General features: G+C 40.8%; 1 protein-coding gene across 1 annotated transcript in view; it reads left to right on the top strand.

The window, feature by feature from the left end:
• Nucleotides 1-15328, top strand: part of LOC126778163 (octopamine receptor Oamb) — a 159657-nt gene that overhangs the window by 93265 nt on the left and 51064 nt on the right. The window lies entirely within an intron of this gene.

Genomic DNA, 15328 nt, shown 5'->3' with positions numbered 1-15328 from the left:
GACTAGTTTATATAGGTGTAGATAACGAGATCCTAGGTACAAAAATATATATATTTATTGTATTTAAATGTGAACAAACTTTCAGTAGCAACTCGTTTTGAGGTAGACAGTATGTATATCATATCAAATCAAATCAAAATCTTTATATTCAAATAGACTTTTACAAGTACTCATGAATCTTCAAGCGCTACCACCGGTTTGGAATGTTGATTCTATCGAGAAGAAACGGCAAGCTGACCTACACCTAAATTCTCTCCAGTTAAGCTGGATTGACGTCTATTCGAATAATGGGAGCGAGAGAATAGTTTTTATTCTCCTACACATTTGTGAACATCGCTCAGATGGAGTTCAATTGTTATTATTATAAACTTGAGCCTGCTCCAATTAATTATTTTGGTTAGTACTGCTTTCCACTTTATAAATAACTTTACTGGTTAATAAAAATTGCAACAGAAAGTAATATCGATCGCAGTGCACCTCATCACACTAGGAAATTATTCTCGCGTCGATAGGCTTATTAATATTTCACCGTGACGTTATTCTTGATTACGTCATAGCTTTGTTATATTTAGCTTATGTTATAAAACTGCAATGAGCTGTCATGAAATACTTTATGTTTTTTATTGATTAGTAAGAGAATAGCTTCGATGCCGTTTGAACGATCGCCACGAAATTATAAATAAATATTCATGGAAATGGTTTTTATACCATCCACTTTGATGAAATTGGCTACTAAATAGCAATTACATCCCCAAGGAAAACTCGAATTGTTGTAAAGTTAATAATTGTGTTGAAGTAGGACTCGAATTGTTGCGTGCCAGTTGCAAGCAACAATTCGAGTCAATGAAGAAGTCGTCTTCTTAGAATCCAATGACAACTTATATCATCAATGATCCTCAAATTTAGAATTAGACGTAGCTTGGACCAAGATTCATTTTTATATATATTTAGAGTAGGTTATGTACGTTTTTTTTTTTTTATAGAATAGGAAGGCAGACGAGCATATGGGCCACCTGATGGTAAGTGGTCACCAACGCTCTTAGACATTGGCATTGTAAGAAATGTCAACCATCGCTTATAGCCAATGCGCCACCAACCTTGGGAACTAAGATTTTATGTCCCTTGTGCCTGTAATTACACTATTACGATTCTGTTAATAAAATCACAGGCCCATGTTTATTTAAAATAAATAAATGCATACAACTCGGAACGTTCTGCTTTGACATATTCAACCAAGTTAGGTTATACAAACAGTATGAAACAGTTGGAAAGGAGCCAAGTCGTTAGTTCTAGTAAATACGTAAAACACGCGATTTAGTGATATCATTTAATTTATTATTGTGATTTATAAGCACAAGCGCCGTATGAGTCGGAATGTAGATAAAACTAACCGCGATTGGTTGTTGTTGATCTGTTTACCGGATGTACATATTTGTATATGTTTAATATTTTATACTAATTGTCTGTTTCGACGTTTTTTTTTAAAGACTTTCAAATTTGGAAATCGTTCCGTTGCTTGTGAATACACGATAAACATTTTTATTCCCAGGATTTAATGTTTACGGCACAACATTAAAAGTTAAGAAAAGAAGGATATATCATACAAAGGTATTTGTGAATTTTCATACTAAGCTCTCCTTTTGAAGTTAAATTTTAGAGCTTATTACGCAACGTTGCTCCAATGCGGATTGGATACACATGGTGCAGGTTTCCTCACAATGTTTATTTCAACGACAATCTCGAGATGAATTATAATAAAGATAATTTAACTATAATTTGCACGTGTTGGTTAAAAAGATGCTTTTGAAAATTCAACCTCTTATTTAACTAGGAGCATGTAGCTTATTTATTGCATTAACAGTAACAGTACTGGTGGTAGCGCTTTGTGCAAGCTCATCTGGGTAGGTACCACCCACTCATCAGATATTCTACCGCAAAACAGCAATACTTGATATTGTTGTGTTCCGGTTTGAAGGGTGAGTGAGCTAGTGTAATTACAGGCACAAGGGACATAAAATCTTAGTTCCCAAGGTTGGTGGCGCATTGGATATGTAAGCGATGGTTGACATTTCTTACAATGCCAATGTCTAAGAGCGTTGGTGACCACTTACCATCAGGTGGCCCATATGCTCGTCCGCCTTCCTATTCTATAAAAAAAAAAAACAGTGAATGCCACTGCTGGGCTAAGAGTAACCCTCCTCTATCTTTTGAGGAGAAGATTTGGAGCTTATTCTACCACGCTGCTCCAATGCGGGTTGGTGGGATAGACATTTGGCAGAATTTCAGTGAAATTAGACACATGCAGGTTTCTTCACCATGTTTTACTTCACCGTCAAGCACGAGATGAATTATAATCACAAATTAAGCACATGAAAATTTAGTGGTGCTTGTCCGGGTTTAAACCCACGATCATCGGTTAAGATTCACGCGTTCTTACCACTGGGCCATCTCGGCTTGAAGCTTATTTATTGGTAGAAGTAAAATTAAAACTACCATCGGTTTGGCGTTAATGGCTTTAGGCGCTGCACTTATATTTAGCGTAGCATTTTTAACTTTCCAATTTTGAACATTTGCTTCAAACGTACTCTGCCAACTTTGAAGTGCGAGTGCTTTCAAGTGTCAGCTGTGCCAAATTTTTTTGTAAGCAGCTATCTGACCAAACGCCACATTTTTTTTTATATATACAACCTGCATGGGTCGAATTTCACTGAAATTCTGCCTTCTCCTCAAAATGGGACAGGAGGCCTTAGCACAAAAGTGGGACATTCACAGGCTGTTACTGTGCAATATAAAATAACTTCTTTATTTTTCTTTAACATGAACTTTAAATTTATTTATTGTTAAATTTAAAATAAGAAGGTTTTACGATTAATATTGTTAACACCACCAAAGTATCATTTGTATATCTTAAGTTAAGATAAACCCATAGCAGCATATAATCGTTTAATGTCGACTCCACAGCAGCAATTTTGCGTCGAGATTTTAAAAGAGTAATGAAGATGCCAATGTATGCGTGAACCCCCCTCCCCCCTAATTAACCTGAAAGGATCCGCTGAGTTTATATTAAAAAGTTAGGTGTTTCATGAATGGGTCTGCACTTTATGGAAACGAGCTCTGAAATGTGTGCCTTTTATATCTTCATCTATTCAACTGAGGCTTAGTAGATAAAACATGATAAATATTAAATGCAATATGATTTTAATATAATATAATAATTGCAATTACATTAAAATTATATTTTGCGTTAATTGAATTTTAGGATAAACGGATTGTGATTGAAATAATCAATTTGCTGTAACAGTTATTGCTACCATATGTAAAAGCTCTTCATGTGCAAACTAGAAGAATATACATATTTTTTGCCCAAATATTTAGTTTAGTTTATTAAAAATCATTAAAGAGTAATATAAAAGCAGATGACAAGGTGACTAAACATGGCAATGTACTATATTATATAAATGTATGTTAGTATATTTGTTAGAGAATTCCATAGCATGACCAATAATCGTAAAGGTTTTTTTTTTTATCTGGTATTTTTAAGGGCCCCTTCTAGGCAGCCTTTGTCGGCCCTATCGTTACACGCTAAATTAAATAAAAGAATCGTAAATATATTCTCTTATAAAAATGATTCTAAATTATCCACGTTGTTTAAGAATGGGCCTAAAGCGAGCAAAATTTTTGATTTCGCCCGCACGTCCCATAAACGTACCTAACAATATTGCATTGATATTTTTTTGTGTTGCATATTATACAAATTATCCAGAACAATATGGTACAGTTTCTAACTATAAAATGATAATATATAATAAAAAAGTAGCCTCTAAATGTTCCATTGCTGGACTAAGGGCTACTCCTCTCCCATTGAGAAGAAAGTTCAAATTGATAATAATAATATAAATAAATAATTGATAATTGATAATAATATAGTCATACATTCAGGCTTCCCAAAAACCTAATTTTCGCATCCAATATCCAAACGAAATAAGTCACCAGGAGATTGACTTCCAAATCTTGAATCTACTGAACGCCAAATATGATAAATGTTTAAAAAAATCCATCAATTCTCCTCTCCAATTCAAACTGCAACGATTCATCAAGCAGGTCAGTCATGTCAGGTCACTAGTAAGAATCCCATACATTGGTAACACAAGAGTAGAAGCGGCGCGATATCGACGCATCCATCGAACCGTGTCTTTCATTACGATGTGTTAATTGAAAAGGCAATGGAAACCGGACCCCGCTAACAGCATTCAGAGTTCTTCATGCAAATGATCAAACCCTCTAGAATATTTTAGATACGAGTCGAGCTTTTTCGTTTTAGGAATACTTAAAACGAATCAAAATAAACTATATTCTAGTATGTCTTAAGTAAAAGAAATTTAATAATAATTGAACGTTATCACTTTCGGAATATATATTCTATTAAGAAAAGCTAAGTAGCATGACTGCCGTTTTAGATATCCGTCTGAAATAGATATTTAAGCACGGCTCATGGACACGTCTTAAACACGGTTCTCACTCACCCACTGGGTTGTAAAGGCTCAAATCAAACCATCACCATAAATTAACTGATTAAATTCCGTGGTAACCTCGAGCTGGGCCTTCACCATTTGTTCATGTTTTTTTATAGAAGAGGTAGGCGGACGAGCATATGGGCCACCTGATGGTAAGTCAAATACTCATAGATATTGGAATTGTAAAAAGCATCGCTTACATCACCAAAGCGGTACCAACCTTGGGAACTAAGATGTTATGTCTCTTGTGCCAGTAATTACACTGGATCACTCATCCTTTAAACCGAAACGTAACCATACCAAGTACTGCTGTTTTGCAGTAGAATATCTGATGAGTGGGTGGTACCTACCCAGACGAGCGACCACACTAGAGTGACTAAGTCACTCTTGTAAGGTAAGACCTTATATTATGGTAAAGGTTGGCGTGGTTGGTAGATACTTTCCTTCACGCTGAAGGTTGTGGGTTCGATTCCCTCCCTGTCATACATTTGTTTGCATGAACATGTCTGTTGGTCCTGAGTCGGGGTGTAATTATCTATATATTGTATTTATAAAAGAAAAGTAGTATATGTAGTATATCAGTTGTCTGGTTTCCCTAGTACAAGCTCTGCTTAGTTTGGGATCAGCTGGCCGTGTGTGCATAATGTCCCAATATTATTTATTTATTTTAAAGGCGGCTTGTCGAAGGCGTGTTTAAATTAAATGCGTACAGGATTTGGTGATATCGTTTTAATCGTTAATTTGACTTGAAATCACAAACTTATTCCTTAAAACAAATCAGTTTATATATTTATATAGTTTGTTGTTACGTGTTGAGTTTATTGTTACGGAACCCAACAAATAAGTATTACTATCAAATACACACAAAAATGCCCGACGAACGCGTAGTTCTCTATTTATCCCTTTTACTTTTAATTACCAAAGTTAGTGTTAGCCGCGTTTCATCAAAGTTTGTGGACGTACGTAGAATGTACTGGATAATGGCGATACAAACTGAACGAAATTAAGGTTAAACCTAGAATAGACTGTTTCCAGAAATTTCCCATAAACATGACCATTAGTCTTGTTTATGTGAAATCAATGACTGTTAACTTTAATTTGCTATTTTATGTTTAGCAAAATAAATACTCCTAATAATCATGTCATAAAATCTTGATATCCGATGATAGGACTTTGTGTTTTTTTTTTTATATGTCCGGGATGGCAAATGACTCTACTACACCTGATGGTAAGTGGTAGTAGAGTCCAAACGCGACGACGGCCAGTACAGTCGGGAAAAACGTTCTGCACTAGCCGCCTTCGCCTTGCCGGCCCGCAAGATGCCTCTTCACGCCTCGTTTGAAGGAACCCGGGTTATAAAAGGAAGGGAAACACGTGAGCTGGTAAGGAATTCCATTTTTTCAAAGGTGCGAGCAATATTCAACGCAAGACCGTACCTGTGTTTTGTATAACAGGCACAGTTGTTGTGGCGTGAAAAAACGCCGCACCTTGTTCAGAACTCCGAGTTTCCGTGAAGCTGTTTTTATAATAGCCTCGATGTAATCCCTTGGACTAAGGTCGCAGCGAACGTCCATCCCCAGCATGGCGATTTTGCTTTGTATCATCAGCGGTATGCCACAGAGGGAGGGATGAGGGTAAAATGGTGACTTTTTCGCTGTGAGAGCGCATACCTGTGTTTTCTTGGCATTAAACTCAACAAGATTATCAGAACCCCATTTGGCGATGAGCTCTAACGTCCTATCGAGTTCAATGACAAGATTCTCCCGCCTCTCCTCAGTTTCCGCCCGCCCAGCCACTGCGCGTCCGTGGTATCCACCATGCACTGTACTATCATCTGCATAGCAATGTATGTTCCCAAGGGAGAGCATATCATTGATATGCAAAAGAAAGAGTGTGGGAGATAGCACAGATCCCTGGGGGACCCCAGCATTCACTACATAGAATTGTGAAGCGCAACCATCTACTAAAACACGAAGGCTACGCTTGTGTAGGAAGCTGGCAATTCAGGTGCATAGCTGAGCAGGCAGACCATATGCCGGTAGCTTGGAGAGAAGACTTCTGTGCCAGACCCTGTCGAAAGCCTTGGAGATATCGAGGCTGACAGAAGATCACCTGTGGACCGTTTTGGTCGAAACCCGTACTGACGATCATTAATTAGACAGTGATCTTCTAGGTAATGGATCAGTTGGTTGTTTAGAATCCATTCCATCACCTTACAAAGTACTGAGGTGATAGCTATTGGTCGATAATTTGCCGGGTCAGACCGATCCCCTTTTTTGGGAACCGCTTGCACATTAGCTCTTCTCCAAGCCTCCGGCACACATCCCGAAGAGAGAGAAAGTTGGAACAGGCGCGTTAACACAGGAGACAGCTCCGACGCGCACTTCTTCAGCACAATGGCTGGTATTCCATCAGGACCTAAAGAGCTAGGAATGTAGTATTCCATTCTTAACATGATCTCATCAGCAACAGCAGCGGCACTAGCTGTCGGGTCATTCCCACTGAAGCAACGTTTCTTCCAAGGGACTGACGCATAGTGATCGCGCATACCGTCCCAATCTGCGACTTATAGTGCCAAACGCGACGTTTGCATACCGCTGATGGCGGAAGCTTGGTCTGTGGCATTTTGGTAGATATAAGGTCGTGATCCGAAGAACCAAGTGGAGCTTGAACCACAACCTGATATTCCACCGGGTGAGAAGTCAGCAGAAGATCCAGTAGAGAAGGCGCTTGCCCATCAATGTCTGGGATCCTGGTGGGCTGATCAACCAGTTGGGTCAAGTCGTGTGTGAGAGCAAAAGCATGAGCAGTTCTTCCAGCAAGGTCAGTTTTGAGGGATTTCAACCATGATTCATGGTGAGCATTAAAATCCCCCAAAAACACCAATTCCGCGTTAGAAAACTGCTCTTGCGCAGCATCTGCCACCCGACTAAGATGGTCAAATAATCGGCTTGTCTCCAAGTCACCATTGTGGGATCTGTAGAGGCACATGTAGACTCGACTCTGACGAACCAGGTCCACACGTACCACCAACAAGGAGAAGGAGGGGTCCTCCAAGCAGCGCAATCGGTGACAACAAACATCCGCCCGGACGAACAAGCATACTCCGGCTTTCGCTTTAAAAGATTCTTCAAGCATGTAGCCGGGATAGTTAAGGTAGCTGGTGTCGGCAGGGCGGAGTATTTGCGTCTCCGTGAGAAACAACATTGCTGGCCGTTCTGTCTCGAGATGGTGGTGGACAGCGTTGAGGTTAGCGTGGAGTCCTCGGATGTTAGAGAACTCGACCTCAAACAGCGTGGGTATGGTGGGGGTGTGCACCGCTGATCGACCGTTATTTCTTAGTTGCGCTACCATTTGGAAAAATAAGGAAAAGAGACGTGAAGCGAGCGACGTATTGCCACGATAGGGATGGGCAAAGTATGGAGGCGTGTTTTCCCAAATGGTTGCCAAAAGGGAAAATATACTGATCCGCCGGATGGAAGGGCCCCCGAACCCCCTTGGAAGTGGCCGCCGGGACCCCACCTTCCGGTCACCAACCGGCACGACGGTCCACCCCGAGATTATGCGTGGCCTGGTGGGGCAGCCTCGCGAGCTAGTTAGGCACGCTCGGGCCCCTGTATTATGCCACGGGCGGCCAGCGGAACAGCCGTTTCTTCAGGTCTCCCTGTCCGGCAAGTCAATACAGTTTCCCCCGGCATTGGTTCAACAGCCGCCTCCACTGGACCAACACCCATCGCGGCAATACTCGCTCGGGCACTCGCTGTACGCTGGCTGACCTCGAAACGCGGCTGCAAGCCACTTCACGAGTTTTTCACCATGCGTACGATGGTAACAAGCCAGGCGGATGTTAGCATCCTACCACCAGATGAGCAGATGGTCGCTCAGATATCCCTTAGTCGCCTCTTACGACACCCATGGGAAAGAGAGGGGCAGTGAAATATATTCTTTCTCCGTCACTGCACGGATAAAACGTGTGACCATCTTTGGTTTGTGGTGGGTCTCTGTCGTTGGTAAAGTGGCAACGGAACGACACTGTCGAACTCCAAATATTTTTCCTCAGATAGACTTTCTTAAATAGTAAGATTGTTTACTTATTGTTACTTAACTACCAGTTATGTAAAAAATATCTATATCTCGATAAATGCTAAATAATTTGTGAATATATTTCAACGTGAGTTTTCGTTTGCAGATAAATATAGCTTCATTTATGCTTGCTAATAACAGTTCATTATATATGGGTATAGCGATTACATGGAACTCTACCGATAATTGCGATTTCACTTCTTATGTTTAATCTTATTAGATAGCAACTTGTTAAATCATCTCTTGCTATCAAATAAAATATTTTTATGAATAGTGCATTCTATATAAGATTATTCTTGGTATGGTTTCATACAAATAGCGCTTTGAGTGGATCAGTAGGACAGTCATCAGTGATGCACCGCTGAATCGAGCCAAATATTTTCGCGCTAGAAGACATCGTATATTCGAGCCAAAAAAGAGTTTAGAGGAGTCGGTAGGAGTGAATTTGAACATTGAAGATCCCCGAGTAATGGTAGAGCATTCACATAGACAATTATAGATATAGTAAGCGATATATATATATATATATATATATATATATATATATATATATATATATTGCATTTATATCGCCTTATATTATTTGCATCGCCTACTACATAATATATATATATATATATATTATGTAGTAGGCGATGAAAAGGATAGAAAAACATCTTCTATACATTATAAATGCAAAAGTTTGTATGGATGGTTGTTACTCTTTCACGCAAAAACCACTCGATGGATTTTAATAAAACTTAACAATAGCGCATACATCAGAATAACATACAGGCTATACATTATACAGCTATTGATTAAATTGGCCAAAACATAACAATAAGTGTCTTGTAAGTCGGAAAAAATCTCCTATCTGCGAGCTATTCTGGCGTGCGGTGCAAAAACCGTAAGAGTTATACGAATATAATATTAATTATAAATATCTCTCCCAGGGGGCCACCCTGCCGTGGTGGGAGGGCTTATGAGAAGACATGAAAGGTCTCTTGGACTTGACCTTACCCTGTTAAATAAGTAGAACAGGAGATACACAAAATTTAATAGCCACTTAAACCTTGTCTACGTCTTTCTCAACTAACGGTCCCAAACCCAAATGGAGATGAATAAAAGAATCTACAATTTACGGCCGCTTCCCGGGGTGCGCCGGGGCGTATCTGGAGCCGATGCTGGATGCTACAGCATGCGAACCATCGGTAGTGAGGAGCTGAGCAGGCGGGCACTCACCAGTAAAAGTGTTACAGCCGGTCGTTGTGAGCTGAACAGGCGGACTCACAACGTAGAAGTTACAGCCGACCCCTTGGGAGTTGATACAAATTTACTAATTTTATCTACCCCTACGATTCGCTCCCACGATGTGACCCTAGCAGAAGATAAAAAGGACTCCGATTTGCTTAGTCAAATAATTCCGTCGACATCGTCACCATTCAAATCATATGAATCACCCATTTCATCTCCACTCTCATTCCATATTTCATCAAACACCACTTCACCTACGTCTGTGGATGTTGTGCAGAAGGCACTTGCCTTTGAACCTGCACCCGCCACAGACACAAGCAGTGCGCGCAAAAGATGGTCGAAAGAGATGAACCAGTTCATCTGGCGCACGTGACTCATTGCCACAAAATTATCTACAAGCAAAATATACCTTGATTATTTACACCACGAATTTCAAGGAAATTTCCACAGATGCAAGCATCCAGACAGAGATTAGGTGACCAATGCCGAGCTATTGTAAGAAATAAATTACTCTCCCAAGAAACATTAGACCAAATAAAAAAGAAGTTACTGTTTATCTACAACAAACCAACAACCAGGACACAGTACAAAACATACAAACTTTTTCAAACGTAAAGACACACAAACACTGTCATCAAGGGGTACGGCAGAGAAGAAGATGGACCACTGAGTACAACGAAACCATTGTTAGAAACTACTATAAAATTACAGAGCTGGAAGAAAACGATCAGCTTACCGTCAGCCCCTTTATCAAGCAGTAATTGCAGAACACCCAGAATTGTCAGAAATAAGTGAACAGATAATATCAGACCAGCTACGAGTCATCCTTAATAATAAAATGATTAGTGATAAAAAACTTACAGAAATCTGTAAAGAAATATCGAACGATCTTTGTTTGCGCCGTAACCGTTTAGAACATGCCTCACAACACGCAATGTTATCACAAAATACAACACCCGTGCAAGGACCTAACAACGACGAAGAAAATAACAATCACACACATCTATTCATCCCAACAACATAAACACATGCTCCATTAGACATCGCTGAAAATAATGAACTGAACCAAACTACTTACCATTCTGACGTGGAAAAAATTAAAGTACAATACAACATTACAGTACAAAAATTTCAAAACACCAACCTGGTTGCCCGTCCCTACATACCAAAGCAAAACACCTCAAGAAAATTAGCTCAAATTGTTAATATCATTAATACCGAAATAATGCTGCAACAAATTTCAGCAGAACAAGATTTTCAGACCACTCATGCCATAATCTATTGTGCAGCATACACAGCAGCTGTTTGCAATGGAACTAAGATTAAGGATACCACCCCTCAACTTAACAACCAACAGAAAAAAGAACCTGCATGGCAGAAAAGGTTACAGAAAAAGATACAAGATCTTAAAAGAGCCTTCCAGGCTCACAGAATATAACAATGGCAATAGGAGCAATAGGCTTATCTTCTTAGTGGAAAAGATAAACAATAAACACCGGATACACTCACAGCATGAAAAACCTAACACAAACAATGAACATTTCCTTGACACCCTCAAACAAAAACTAAATGCCGCATCTAGTAGGTTGAAAATATATTTAAATTGCACTCTTAGAAAGTCACAGAACACACACTTTTTGAACAATGAGAAACATTCTTATAGAACCTTGTCATCTGCCTCACAACAAAACATACGCACAGATAATCAAGATTTACCATCACCACCTACCGACACAATACATAGTTTCTGGTCTAGCGTATGGGCTGATCCAGTAAATCACAATAAAGACGCTGCGCGGCTAGACCCGGAAGAAATTGATTCAATCAAGCCTATGAACTTCAACCATATACCTTTTGACATATTCGTGCGGGTACTAAATAAGACCCACAACTGGAACGCACCTGGAAGTGACTGTATACACAATTATTGGTACAAAAAATTTACATCACTCCATACATTACTCCACAACCACATCAACGACTTTATTCAAACACCTAACATAATGCCACACTTCGTTACACAGGGCCTCACGTAAATGATACCGAAAGACACCGACCATCAAAATCCAGCAAATATCGTCCAATTACCTGCCTATAAACCATTTATAAAATACTTACAGGATGTATTGCTGAAATACTACACAAACACATTGCAAATAACAATATTCTTGCCGAAGAACAAAAAGGATGCCGAAAAAGTAGACAAGGTTGCAAGGAACAGCTTGTAATAGACACAACAGCCATGAAACACGCTACGTCTAGGAAAAAAAATACTAATACTAATACCAATAATAAATAATATTAATACCATGTATATAGATTATAGAAAAGCTTTTGACTCCGTACCACATAGTAGGCTTCTTTACGTACTACAATACTATAAAGTTCACCCACAGCTTATTTATTTTCTTGAAAGTTCTATGCAAAACTGAAAAACTAAGCTTAAAATCGCCGTAAACCGTAACCGTAACAGCCTGTGAATGTCCCACTGCTGGGCTAAAGGCCTCCTCTCCTCTTTTTGAGGAGAAGGTTTGGAGCTTATTCCACCACGCTGCTCCAATGCGGGTTGGTAGAATTCACATGTGGCAGAATTTCAGTGAAATTAGACACATGCAGGTTTCCTCACGATGTTTTCCTTCACCGTAAAGCACGAGATGAATTATAATCACAAATTAAGCACATGAAAATTCAGTGGTGCTTGCCCAGGTTTGAACCCACGATCATCGGTTAAGATTCACGCGTTCTTACCACAGGGCCATCTCGGCTTAAAATCGCAGGACAGGTTAAAACTGAAACGGCTGAAATCCCAATACGCCGAGGTATCATTCAAGGAGACGCCCTTAGCCCGCTGTGGTTTTGTCTTGCGCTAAACCCTCTCTCCCATATGCTGAACAAATCAAATCACGGTTACTCTATCACCGCACCAAATACAGAAACTACTCTTACAGACCTCATGTATATGGATGACATTAAATTATACAGTAACACAATAGCATCATTACATCATCTTGCAGATATCACCCAAACTTTCTCAAGCGACATTCACATGGAGTTTGGGATAGACAATTGTAAGACATTTTCGGTCAAAAATGTAAAATCATCCCAAATAGCTTCATCCCAAACATCTTAGAATCAGGAGAGATTATTGAACTTCTAGAACCGTACACTACCTACAAATACTTAGGTTTTGAACAATCTAGGCAGATTAATCAAAAAGGAGCAAAAGATAGTCTTAAAACTAAATTTAGACATCGTTTAAATATTCTATTCCGGTAACAACTCAACTCCCGCAATTTATTTAAAGCAATAAATAGTTACGCGATTCCGGTACTTACTTATTCTTTTGGCATAATTAAATGGTCTCAATGTGAACTCGTCAACCTTCAACGTATCATTAACACTTCTCTAACTGCCCACTGAAAACACCATCCTAGATCTTGCGTACAGAGAATGACCCTTCCCAGAGGTGAAGGTGGACGAGGCTTAATAGATGTAGTCAACCTACACAACAAACAAATCATATCTCTTAGACACTATTTTCATCAACGCTCGGAACACTCAGCTCAGCTTAGCCGTGGAGTACAGGCTTATAATAGTACTCCCCCAAATCTCATCCCGTGGGTGTCGTAAGAGGCGACTGAGGGACGGGGAAAAGGGGGGATGGGCAGCAGCGTCCCCCCTCCCATAAACATCTTACCCCCTACTGCGCTCGCCAACACGCCTGCCCAGCGCGGCGAGTATGGGCAAACCCCTCCCTTAATGGCAGATGCGCCCAAAAAAAGGCCCCCAGTTACCGGCAAGCCCGCTAGGCCCGACCAAGGTAGCGGTCGCGGTATCGGCAGGGCAGGGGGTGCTAAGAATCACCGGTTCACGGCAGGCTACCGTATGAAACGACTGAAAATGGCAACGTATAATGGACGCTCGATGAGGCTGGACTATCACCTCGCCGAATTAGAAGTAGAGTTAAGTCATATAAACTGGCATATACTGGGGTTATCTGAAGTCCGAAGACAGGGGGAGGACACGATAACTCTAGAGTCCGGTAACTTACTCTACTTCCGCGAAGGTGATAACCTCTCCCAGGGTGGTGTCGGTTTTCTAGTCAAAAAGGATCTCATTAGCAGCATTGTGGAAATCAGTAGTGTGTCGAACCGGGTAGCGTACCTTGTCCTAAAACTTTCCGACAGGTACTCCCTGAAGGTTGTACAGGTATATGCGCCAACTTCGACATACTCTGATGATGTGGTCGAAGCGATGTACGAGGACATCGCAAAGGCCCTCAACGACACCTCGAGGGCCCACTACAATGTTGTTATGGGAGACTTTAATGCTAAAGTGGGAGTACAAGATAGCGGTGAATCGAAAGTCGGACCTTACGGCTTGGGCTGCAGAAATCACAGGGGAAAAAATGCTGGTAAACTTTCTCGAAGCGCAGGGGCTTTTTTTGATGAATTCTTTCTTTCAAAAAAGCCTCAGAGGAGGTGGACCTGGCGAAGCCCCGATAACGTGACAAGGAACGAGATAGACTTTATCATTTCGAATAAAAGGCACATATTTAGAGATGTTTCAGTGATCAACAGGTTTAATACCGGAAGTGATCACCGCTTGGTTCGAGGCACTCTAAATATCAACTTAAAAGCCGAAAGATCGAGAATGATGAGGTCTACTCTCCGACCTACCATGCTCCAAGCTGCTCAAGGCTCCGAAAAGTTCCAAATGGAACTTCAAAATCAATTCACCGCGTTGGAAACCATAAGCAGCATTGATGAGAGAACCGACACGCTGGTCAAAATACTGCAAAACACATCCCGCAAGTGTTTTCCGCCACAGAGAAGAGACAACGCACCAAAACTCTCTGCTGAGACACTCGAGCTCATGAGAAAACGACGAGAAATACCATCGTTTTTGTCAGATAAGGCCTTAAACCGAACAATAAAAACGCTGACGCGACGCGATCTCCGACGCTCCTATAACCGTGCCATCAAGGCTGCGATTGAGCAAAATCGGGGATCGAAAGTGTTCGCTCGCAAGTTTGGGAGGCCGCGTCTGACAAAACTTAAAACTGAAAATGGTGGGGTCGTTACCTCTAGGCCTGAGATTATCGGAGAAGTAGAGAGGTTTTATGGGCAGTTGTTCTCTTCAAGATCGGATAAACCCGTGGGAATCAGTATTGAAGACCAGCGCGCCCCTCTTATGCGCCATTACTCCGAGGAGCTCCCGGTCGTTGACCAAGGAGAGATTAGGGCGGCTCTAGAACAGCTTAAAAACAACAAAGCTCCGGGAGATGACGGAATCACAACAGAGTTGCTTAAGGCAGGCGGGACTCCGGTCCTGAAAGAGCTAGCAAGCCTCTTTAATTCCGTCATCCAACATGGCAAGACCCCGGAAACGTGGAGCGGGAGTGAGGTGGTACTGTTTTTCAAGAAAGGTGATAAAACCCTCTTGAAAAACTACAGACCAATCTCCCTCCTGAGTCACGTGTATAAGCTGTTCTCAAG

This window comes from Nymphalis io, chromosome 25, assembly GCF_905147045.1.
Source record: "Nymphalis io chromosome 25, ilAglIoxx1.1, whole genome shotgun sequence".
In the NCBI taxonomy this organism is placed as follows: domain Eukaryota; kingdom Metazoa; phylum Arthropoda; class Insecta; order Lepidoptera; family Nymphalidae; genus Nymphalis; species Nymphalis io.
This window is presented reverse-complemented; position numbering and strand designations above follow the sequence as displayed.